Here is a 9,290-nt window from a genome sequence, read left to right on the forward strand (position 1 = left end):
ATCAGCTCCCCCTCTTTTAGCACTCAGGACAGTCTCACAGTGATGATGTAAGAGGGTAAAGGGGGGGGGGGGGGGGGGTGAGATGAAGAGGAAAAGGAAAACCACAGAGAGAGACAAAGATGAAGAGAAAGAACGTCTGAGGATGGAAATGGGCAGAGGAAGAGAGGAGAGGAAAGCAGCAGCAGTGGACAGAAAGAAAACCACAGAGAAAGAAAGACAGAAAAAAAAAAACTAAAACAGGGAAGAAAGTCAAGAAGTCATGAACGTTATTATTGTGGTTGAATCTTTTTTTTTTCAAACCTAAATACCAGATCACAATGATATACGCTTTCTTAATCATGCAGGACCCATGAAAGGCCTCCGATGGGGGCTGTATCTGACAGAAATCAAGCGCTCCTCGAAGCTGAAAATCCACAGGGGCTGTTTGTTATGTGGAGCAGGAAAACCACAGGCCAGTGAACACTGGAGACAGAGGAAGACGAGAGCGATCCAGCTGGCACATCACACTTTTAAAACATCAAACTTTTCTTGAGGCATCGCCCCCTCCGGAGGCAAAAATACTGTAACGGTATTGGTGGGGATTATACCTCAGGGGGCGGAGCTGTAAAGCCGCAGCTTCCCTGGTTCGATGGTGAAGACAAATGATTATTTAATCACTTAATGTCACAATAATCCTAATTATACTACAAATCTTTGAAGCTGGGGGAAATATTTTGCTGCTGATTTAACGTCTAAAAAGAGTCAAATAAATATATTTTAATCTCCAAAGCGAAATCTTCATTTGAGAGCGTTGACCTACATGTGCAGCACGTTGTGCTGTTTTGGACGCACTCTTTACATTCAGCACTGTCAGCTGTGGTTTGGATCAGTCGTTCTCAAACACGGATTAAGAGCGACCATTTTATATTGACAAGTGTGATAACTGGTCAAAAGAAAGTCATAAATCTACAGAAACAGGGTTGGCTGGATTTGGATTTGGATCACAAACTCCACGGTCAGACGAACTTTAAACTGAAACTGGAAAAGTTCACAGAGTCTGTTTCCTGAGTGAATTTCTAATTTCTCATAATTCCTTTTCCATCGCACTGATTTATTCCCATGTTTAGATGACAGCAGGCTCGATGAAGGTGATGTTCTTCTTCCTCCTCAGCCACGTCTTCCCGATTTTCCCGGCCAGATGGGATATAAAACCCACTCAGCATATCGCTGTTCTTTATTTCATTAACTGACTTCAGAGTAAATCATCGTTGTCTTGTTCTCTTGGATTTAATATTTGACATTTAATAAGGAACATTCATGAGTGCTTCTTCGACCTGAGCTGATATTTAGAAACGTTTAACTCTGCGTGAAGAACCAGTGTTTCTCTGGAGGACTCACATTCGCCGAAGCTTCTTGTAGGAGGTGAAGGCGCCTGGAGGAACCGACTTGATGCCGTTCTGCTCCAGACGACTGGAGAGAGAGAGAGAGAGAGAGAGAGAGAGAGAGAGAGAGAGTTATCGTTTCCATCAGCAGGCCGGTCTGCAGTTTCCATTCAGACTATTTAAACACTTGTCAACATGATGCATCGATCCTAAAGTAAAGAGATATAAATTGCTGGATTAAAAATAATGTAGTTGCTGCTTCTTGTGATTTTTCATCCTACAGATTCTTCATCGCTTCGGTTCCTTCGGTTGACCGGATTACCATTAACAGATCAATCATTTTAAAATAAATTCATTCTGCAATTTTCCCAGCAAAAAAAAAGAAAGAAAAAAAAAAAGTACAAGAGTTTAATTTTCCAGCTGATGCCGCTCAGCCCTCACAAGGGTTTCCAGCAGACATGAGTTCATATCTCCGCGCCGCAGCGAGGACGGGCACGTTGAGCTTTTAATGCTGGATCTCACATCAAAAGACCTGATGTATTGGCTGAAAATGTAAAGTACATGTAATGGCCTGTAAAATCTATTTATTAGATCTGTCCAAGTTACCACCCGCTGTGATGAACGGCCCACATCACGCTACCGAACGTGAGCCACAAGCTGAAGTGCAGCGGGATAAACAGAGTGTGTTTAAGTGGCTCAAGAAAACCCACTGAGCGTCGAGTCAAAGGGAAGGTTTCAATGCTGTTTATGTCCAAAGTATCTGCAGCACAGTTACGTAACTCACACGTCACTTCGTCATCACTGAGACACAGAGTTAAAGACGTGTTGTGTTCTGCATGTGGTTCTCTACGTTTTCTTTCTCTTTGTCGGGCTTTTCATTTAAAGTGACATTACGTAATAATCCTCTTAGGAAGAATTCATGAGGAGTTTCGCAAACTGTTTCTACAAAACAGTTATATAGAGGTTTTTGCTGAATGTTAACAAACTTTACTGTAATGTAGATATCAATGCATCTTCTTTCTTACTGACTCACCTGAATACGAAATAGTCAAATCAGTGTTATTTATGTAAGTCTTCATGAATCTACAATTACAAATTAGATTTTGTCAAAAGGTTTTTACAATCCTAAAACCAGCGGTTCCCAACCTGTGGGCCATGATGCAAGTGGGCCAACTAATCATTAGCAAAACAAAAAAGCTCCACCTGCTTTCAGTTCAATCGTCAATGTTCGAACATTATCATAAAAATAAAACATGCTCAGAGAACGTTTCATTTGACCTCCGTGTGGTGACGGCCTCGGCGGCGGAACGACAACATTTCTGGAGAGTTGGAAAAGGTCGGGAACCACTGGCATCAATTCTTGGTTCAACAGATATCATATGTGCGGAGTAGACAGACAACGATGGTAAAATGTTGTTGTTAATATTATTATTATTATAAAATAATAAACGTATAAATGCAACAGTGCTGCAACGTGATTATTGTATATCTTAGTCTAACGTGCAGCTCATTCTTTACTCTTATTAACTGTTTTAGATTAAATGTAAAACTCACATCTCAGTCATGGCCTCAGGGAGGTGGGCGGGGATGGCAGTGAGGCCCCTCCCTCGACAGTCCACGATGTTGTTGCTGCAGGAACACATCGGAGGACAGGAGCCGGACGCCAGGCTGCACGGCTGAACGAAGGCGCTGCCACCGTGACCTAAGAACAAACAACAGGACAAACTTTTTTTCCAGCTTCCAGTCCCGTCACACAGACCTGCATGTTAGTTAGTGTGTGGAGCAGCTCTGAGCTGCTGCTGCTGCTGCTGCTGCACCTGAGCAGGCGAAGTCGCTCTTGCGCAGCTCGGCGAGGTTGAGGCCCCTCAGCGTGGGAGGAGAGCTGCACTGGGTGTAGAGGCCCAACGCCGGCCGCTGCCGCAACCATGGAGACAGCCAGGCCAGGTGACAGTCACAACGCAGAGAGTTAGAGTGGAGGCGACTGCGAATACAGGGAGGGACGGGGAGAAAGGAAGGAGGCAATGAAAGGAGGAGAAGGGAGATCAAGAAGAAACAAGATGGGACAAAATGGGAGAGATGAACAGGTGAGAACAAGAAAGGAAGAAGTAAGGAAGTAGTGTAGGAAAGAGGAAAGGAGGAAGTAAAGGAAAGAGGAAGGAAATGAAAGAGGATAGAAGAAGAAACAGAGAAAAAGAAGGAAGTAAGGAGGAAATAATGAAGGACATAGACGTAGGATGGGATTGGAAAAAAGAGAGTTAAGTGTCTGGCTGTGTACTTACAACCAGAGTGAACACTCAGCATTCTGGGTAATGTAGTGAAAGGAGCTGAAGAACTTACAAGGTGCGGAGCTTCGGCATGTGGTTGAAACTGGAGACTGGGATACTGCTGATGTTGTTGTTGTTCAGTGTGCTGGGAGAAAGAGAGAGAGAGAGAAGGAAGAGAGGAGCGGGAACAACAGAGGAGCAGGGGGAGAGTGATGGAGGAGATGATTATCTGCAATATATTTCATATTCCTGCCACAAAACATGAGCAGGAGCTGACTGTGATAATCCCCAGAGACGATCTGTGTCTGTAACACTCACAGCACTTCCAGAGAGCGCAGAGCTCTGAACGCTCCCTCCTCGATACAGCTGATGTGGTTTTTATCCAGCTGCCTGGTGATGAAGAAGAACACAAACACAACTTTACACAGGTTTAGTTATGTCTTTTCTTTTATCCACTATTTTTATCATGTGTGTGTGTGTGTGTGTGTGTGTTTGTGTAGACTTTCACACACAGGTTTTTGAGGTCCGTGGCTCCTCTGAACGCCCTCCTTGGGACGGCCTGGATGGTGTTTTCACTCAGGTCCCTGGAAAACAGAGAAACAGAGAAAAACGTACGACTCAGAGAAACTGATTTAACACATTGTTGGGTTATTTTAAAGGTCTTATCCAGTGTAAAGGTCTGTGTCCATGTGTAGTGTGATTATAGATCAGCTCTAGCTTCTATATTAATACTGTGAAAGTATCAAAGCCTCAGTCCACAGAGAAATGCACACAGCCTGTATTCAGAAACTGAGCCTTAAAACCAGCCGTCAGGACTTCTGGAACTTTGTGATGTCACAACAAAGCAGTCACCAAGCCCCGCCCACCTGGACCCTCCATCCAAACTTTGCAGGATTTGGTTTCTCTGAGTGTTTTTACCTGAAATCTGCTATATTTTTATTGGATCACTCAGAAAAACAGTCAGCCAATCAGAAGAGAGGCTCAGAGCCTGGATATCAAACTTCAAATTAAAACACTGTCAAAGTGTATCTACATTCAGTGGCTCCAAGCTTTTAGACATGTTTACCCACAGTTAACCCCTTTATTTCAGTAATCTTCTTATTCAGTGACGTTTGGCTGGATTGTGTTGTTGTATTGCTGATGTCATTAAAGCACATTGACACAATACAGCTTCCGTATCCTTTTCTCCATCTGTTAAAGCCGAATGACAAACTGGGAATAAGGAAGCTTTATATAAGAGGGAAAACAAACATGTCAAACTATTTGAAAAAAGACACTTCAGACAAATATTTAAACTGTATGTGAATTAAAAAATGCGTTATTTGTTTTAGATCTTAATATCCCTGCTGGTAAACGCTGGCTCATCCTGCAGCCTTTACCCCACTATCAGTCTCCTAGCGTCCAGGCTGATCCGCACCATTACCAGCCAGTTTAATATGACTCTAAACACCGGTTCCTCTTTATCTTAATGTAGTCTTTCCCTCCGGCCTGGAGGAGTCTGGGAGACGGAGAGCGTCTCTCACACACACACACACACACACACACAAACACACTCACACTACAACATGCCGGGATCAGCATTGACTGAAAGGAGGACGAGATACAACGCTAGAGAGACAGTGTAGGAAAGGACAAATGGACAACAGCAACAACAGAACCCAACAGATAAAAGCAAAACTAAGGGGATAAAAAAAATGTGTGTGTGTGTGTGTGTGTGTGTGTGTGTCAGATAAACCACAGAGGAGGATGTGCATCATCTCTGTCTGCCCTGGAGGACCTCAGACACACTCCATTAACGTCAGGGTCAAACCAGAGAGCATGACAGCGGAGGAAACACCCACTTACTGAGACCTACACTGCCGATATAATATATGTACTGTTTCACAACCAGCCTCTAAAGACCGGCTCTTCGCGAAAGCGGATTCAAATTACTCAAGAGAATGTAACAATGAATCTGAATCTAGTGGGTTTTTTTCTCTCTCTGCAGAACAGGACGGTCAGAAACAGTAGCAAAGCAATAAACTAGTGTCTGGCAATGTCCAGTGGAAAAGTAAAATTGCTTACTTGTCCTCAGAGGCAGATATTATGTATCATGTTTTCCTTATAATTATTGTTTGTGTAAGATAATTTATTTTTTCTAACCCACTGTTATTGCAGGCCCTTGAGGCTGCAAAGGGGATTAAATGCTGAATTTGTTTGACATTTCCAGTTTATCTTAATAGAAAATTAAAAACGATGGGCTCGTTTTTGACACAAGAGTTTTAAAGCTCCTCCAGTGTAAACTTCTCGAACTTTGTGATGTCACAACAAAGCAGTCACCAAGCCCCGCCCACCTGGATCCATCATCCAACATTTGCAGGATTTGGTTTGGAGTGTTTTACCTGAAATCTGCTGTATTTTTATTGGATCACTCAAAAAACAGTCAGCCAATCAGAAGAGAGGCTCAGAGCCTCCTCTCTTCTGATTGGCTCTCCGACCTGTTGTTGGAAGAGCTGCAGAGAGAAGCCTGAGAGAGGAGATGTAAAACCACACTGAGATGTTTTTTTGGTTCTTTAAAAGCACAAATATATCTTCTTATGGATCAACACTTCAAATAAACCACAGATAAAGTGTAAAACATTGGGACCTTAAACAGACTAACAGGAGGTTTGTTATCATTCAGCCCAAAGCACAGCTGAACCTACAGCTAATGCTCACAGCAGAGTCAGAGATGTCTTCCCTCTGGCGTCACCCTCGGTACAAACTTGACTTTTGTTTGTGCCGTTTGTGGTACAGATCTGAGAAACAGGCTAAGACCAGTGTGAGTTTCAGTGCAAAGTTAAACCCACAACTCCTCTCCAGTTCACCATGATGAAGGCAAGTCCAGGTCATGTAAGGGTTAAAGGAGCTAAGAATAGCAAAGTTTCTCTCCACATTTCCTTCCACCCAACAATTTCATTTTATATTGTGCATTACAGCCTTGAAAATCCATTACCAAGGTTATAGTCTCGTCTCTATTGTCAAGCTGCAGGCAGTGACTGTTCAGCTCTCCGTCTGTTACAGCTCTGTATCTGCTGAAGGTTCGGTGGTAACCCAGAGGTTTTTTCTTCTGTGTGGCCAAATGGGAGGAAGTGTCACGGGGAGGTCAGTGGTTAACAGCAGCAAAATAAAATCCATCACCGAGATAAAACCAGATGAAGCTCAACTAACCTAACCCAAAAAAATAAATAAAAAATAGACACTGTCTGAGGTGGGGAAGCTCAGCAGTGACATGAAACGACCTGCAAAGGAGGTGCTGAGGGAAATACAGAGTGATGGAGCGGTCAAGAGGAGGACAGGATGATGGATAGACGGAGCGAAAAAGCGTGGGGTGGTGGAGAGGGATACAGGGGAAAGCTAAATTAAAAGCCGGGTGGTTCAGCATCTCATCCAGCAGACCCAACGAACAGGAAACTGGAAGCTGGAAATCTGGAGCAGAAGAGAGGGATAGTTATGATGATGCAGACAGACAGAGAGATGGAGGCCTGATAGAAAGAGACAGAGGAGGAAAGACATGAAGTGCAGTTGTACGTGCAGTTTTTCTGCTTCGTTTCAGAGAGAGCTAAAGGTCAGTGAACCAAACTAACCCCTTTATATTCGTCCGTCCGTCAGTCTCTGTTCACAAGCTCTGTATCCACTCATGGATGTGAGCAGCAGAAAACCAATATTGTCAAAGGATTTCAGCTCTGTTTGACACAAATAAGTTATTTCTCTAGAATACAAAGACAGAACAAGACGCAGCTCAGCTAACAAACACCCCTGTTAAACACAACAGTGTGTCAGCATCAAACAGAAAAGACACAAAGTTTGTAGAGATTAAATAAACACTGGTCTTTTTCAGAGAAACAGTGCTGGAAGTTTGAAACAAAATGCACTTTCTTTAAAAAACTGAACTGGAGGCAAACGTTCACTTCCCTCATGGGAACTTTGAATATAAATGCATTAATCAGGATTAATTAAACTAAACTAAAGCAAAGCCTTAAATTGTTTGTGCACAATAAATGTTCCTCCGTAGTAAATCTCCGTCATATTGTGCACATTCAGCGTTCAGACAGTAAACAGTGCTGTGTTAAATCAGGTACGACTGAGTGATGAAATACAATCCAAGAAGGCAGAGACGGATCCAGCATCCACAACAACGCTGCAGGAGACAGGATTTTTAAAACTCACAGCAACGTTATCGCAGCGTCAATTACTTGATCTTTTGTCGAGACAATCGCTAGGTAAACAGCGCTCATGTGACGACGTAATCTACCAGGAATGTGTGCTCGCGTGTGTGTAATTGGCCGTTGCGGCACCTCGCCGGATGAAGATCTGTTCCAGCAAAAAAGGTGAGCTGGGTTGAAGTTGTTAACTGTTTCTTTGCCAGAGCCGCCTGCATCGGATGGACTGGCCTTATCTAACTGTATGAGGGCGCTGCCTTTTGTCACGCACGGCTGTTTGTAAGTTTTGCTGTCGCTACGTAGCTAACGTTAGCATCAACAGCTGTTTACTAACAGTCCAGAAGAAATATTGCATCAAACTTCACTCCTTTCTCCAGCTGTCTCCAGAGGTGAGAAAACAAACCTCTTGTTTGGCTTCTGTTTCTATCACTTCCACTGATGTATAGCATGCTAACTAGCTAGCCCCAGCCATGTCAGACTGTGTTGTCACTTTCCGATACCGAGTCACTGTATCATCCAGTCTGCCCCTGTAGAAGTAGAGCTGCTCTGTGGGCGTATTATAAACCTCTTGTAAACACAACAGCGGCTGAAGCTCTTGGCAAAGACCGGTAAGTAAACAGCTGTGAACGTTGGCTATGTAGCATTAGCAAAACTAACCCTAACCCTTGCTATTTGAAGCAGCGTCTGATTATCTTTTCCCTCTCGTTTCCTTCCCTCTCAAGTTTTATTTCATAAAATGTTTTGTTGTCACGAGCTTGTGGAAGTCAGTGGGACACTCCACGGTGACAAGCTGCAGTTTCACAGACATTTCACATGTGAGAAATGACAAAAGAATGTAAGACCACCAGTACCGAGCATCCTGATGGCCGGGTGGTTAAGATGTCTACACCATACAACCACAACCTCCTTGATCATTTGTTCCAAGTCATTATCTTCTCTCTCCCCCCGTGTCTTTCTCATCTCCGTCTCTACTTTCACTACACGGTAATTGCAACACACATCATGTAAGTTAAGTAAATGTCCTTTCCGTCTCCTCCGTAGTCCTCAGTTAAAGTAAGACGTGCTTTATTGGCACAAAAGATTATTTGCGATTGTTGTTAAATCAAGTGTTCACCACAATGTTAAAACAACGTGACACTGAAAAAGGAAAAGAGGAGGACAGGGCTGGCGCACACACACACACACACACACACACACATACACACACACACTCTGCTGGCACTGATTCATGACATAAATAACACAAACACTGATCAGTATAAATTAATCATCAATAATAGTCAAATAGGAAGTTTAACACATAAATACATGAGGATTTATCCAAACACACTTAAATAATTCAAATTTGTAACAACATCCACCTGCACACGGAGAGGAGTATTGACAGCTCTCACACACACACACACACACACACACACACACACACAGACACATCAATATTAAAGATGCTTTCCCATCAGGTTACCCAGACATCTGTTGCCAGG

General features: G+C 43.3%; 1 pseudogene across 1 annotated transcript in view; it reads right to left on the reverse strand.

Annotated features, from left to right (window-relative positions):
• Positions 1 to 9,290, reverse strand: part of LOC111649158 (slit homolog 1 protein-like) — a 25,308-nt pseudogene that overhangs the window by 3,917 nt on the left and 12,101 nt on the right. The window contains exons 3-8 of the transcript XR_015436682.1: positions 4,138 to 4,209; positions 3,944 to 4,015; positions 3,699 to 3,770; positions 3,179 to 3,342; positions 2,916 to 3,063; positions 1,378 to 1,449 (exon numbers count right to left, since the gene is read on the reverse strand). The product of XR_015436682.1 is annotated as a slit homolog 1 protein-like (transcript). The remainder of the gene's footprint in view (positions 1 to 1,377; positions 1,450 to 2,915; positions 3,064 to 3,178; positions 3,343 to 3,698; positions 3,771 to 3,943; positions 4,016 to 4,137; positions 4,210 to 9,290) is intronic.

Source organism: Seriola lalandi, unplaced genomic scaffold (genome assembly GCF_002814215.2).
Source record: "Seriola lalandi dorsalis isolate HSWRI2012SDOR001 ecotype SW California unplaced genomic scaffold, Sedor1 jcf7180002050048, whole genome shotgun sequence".
NCBI lineage: Eukaryota > Metazoa > Chordata > Actinopteri > Carangiformes > Carangidae > Seriola > Seriola lalandi.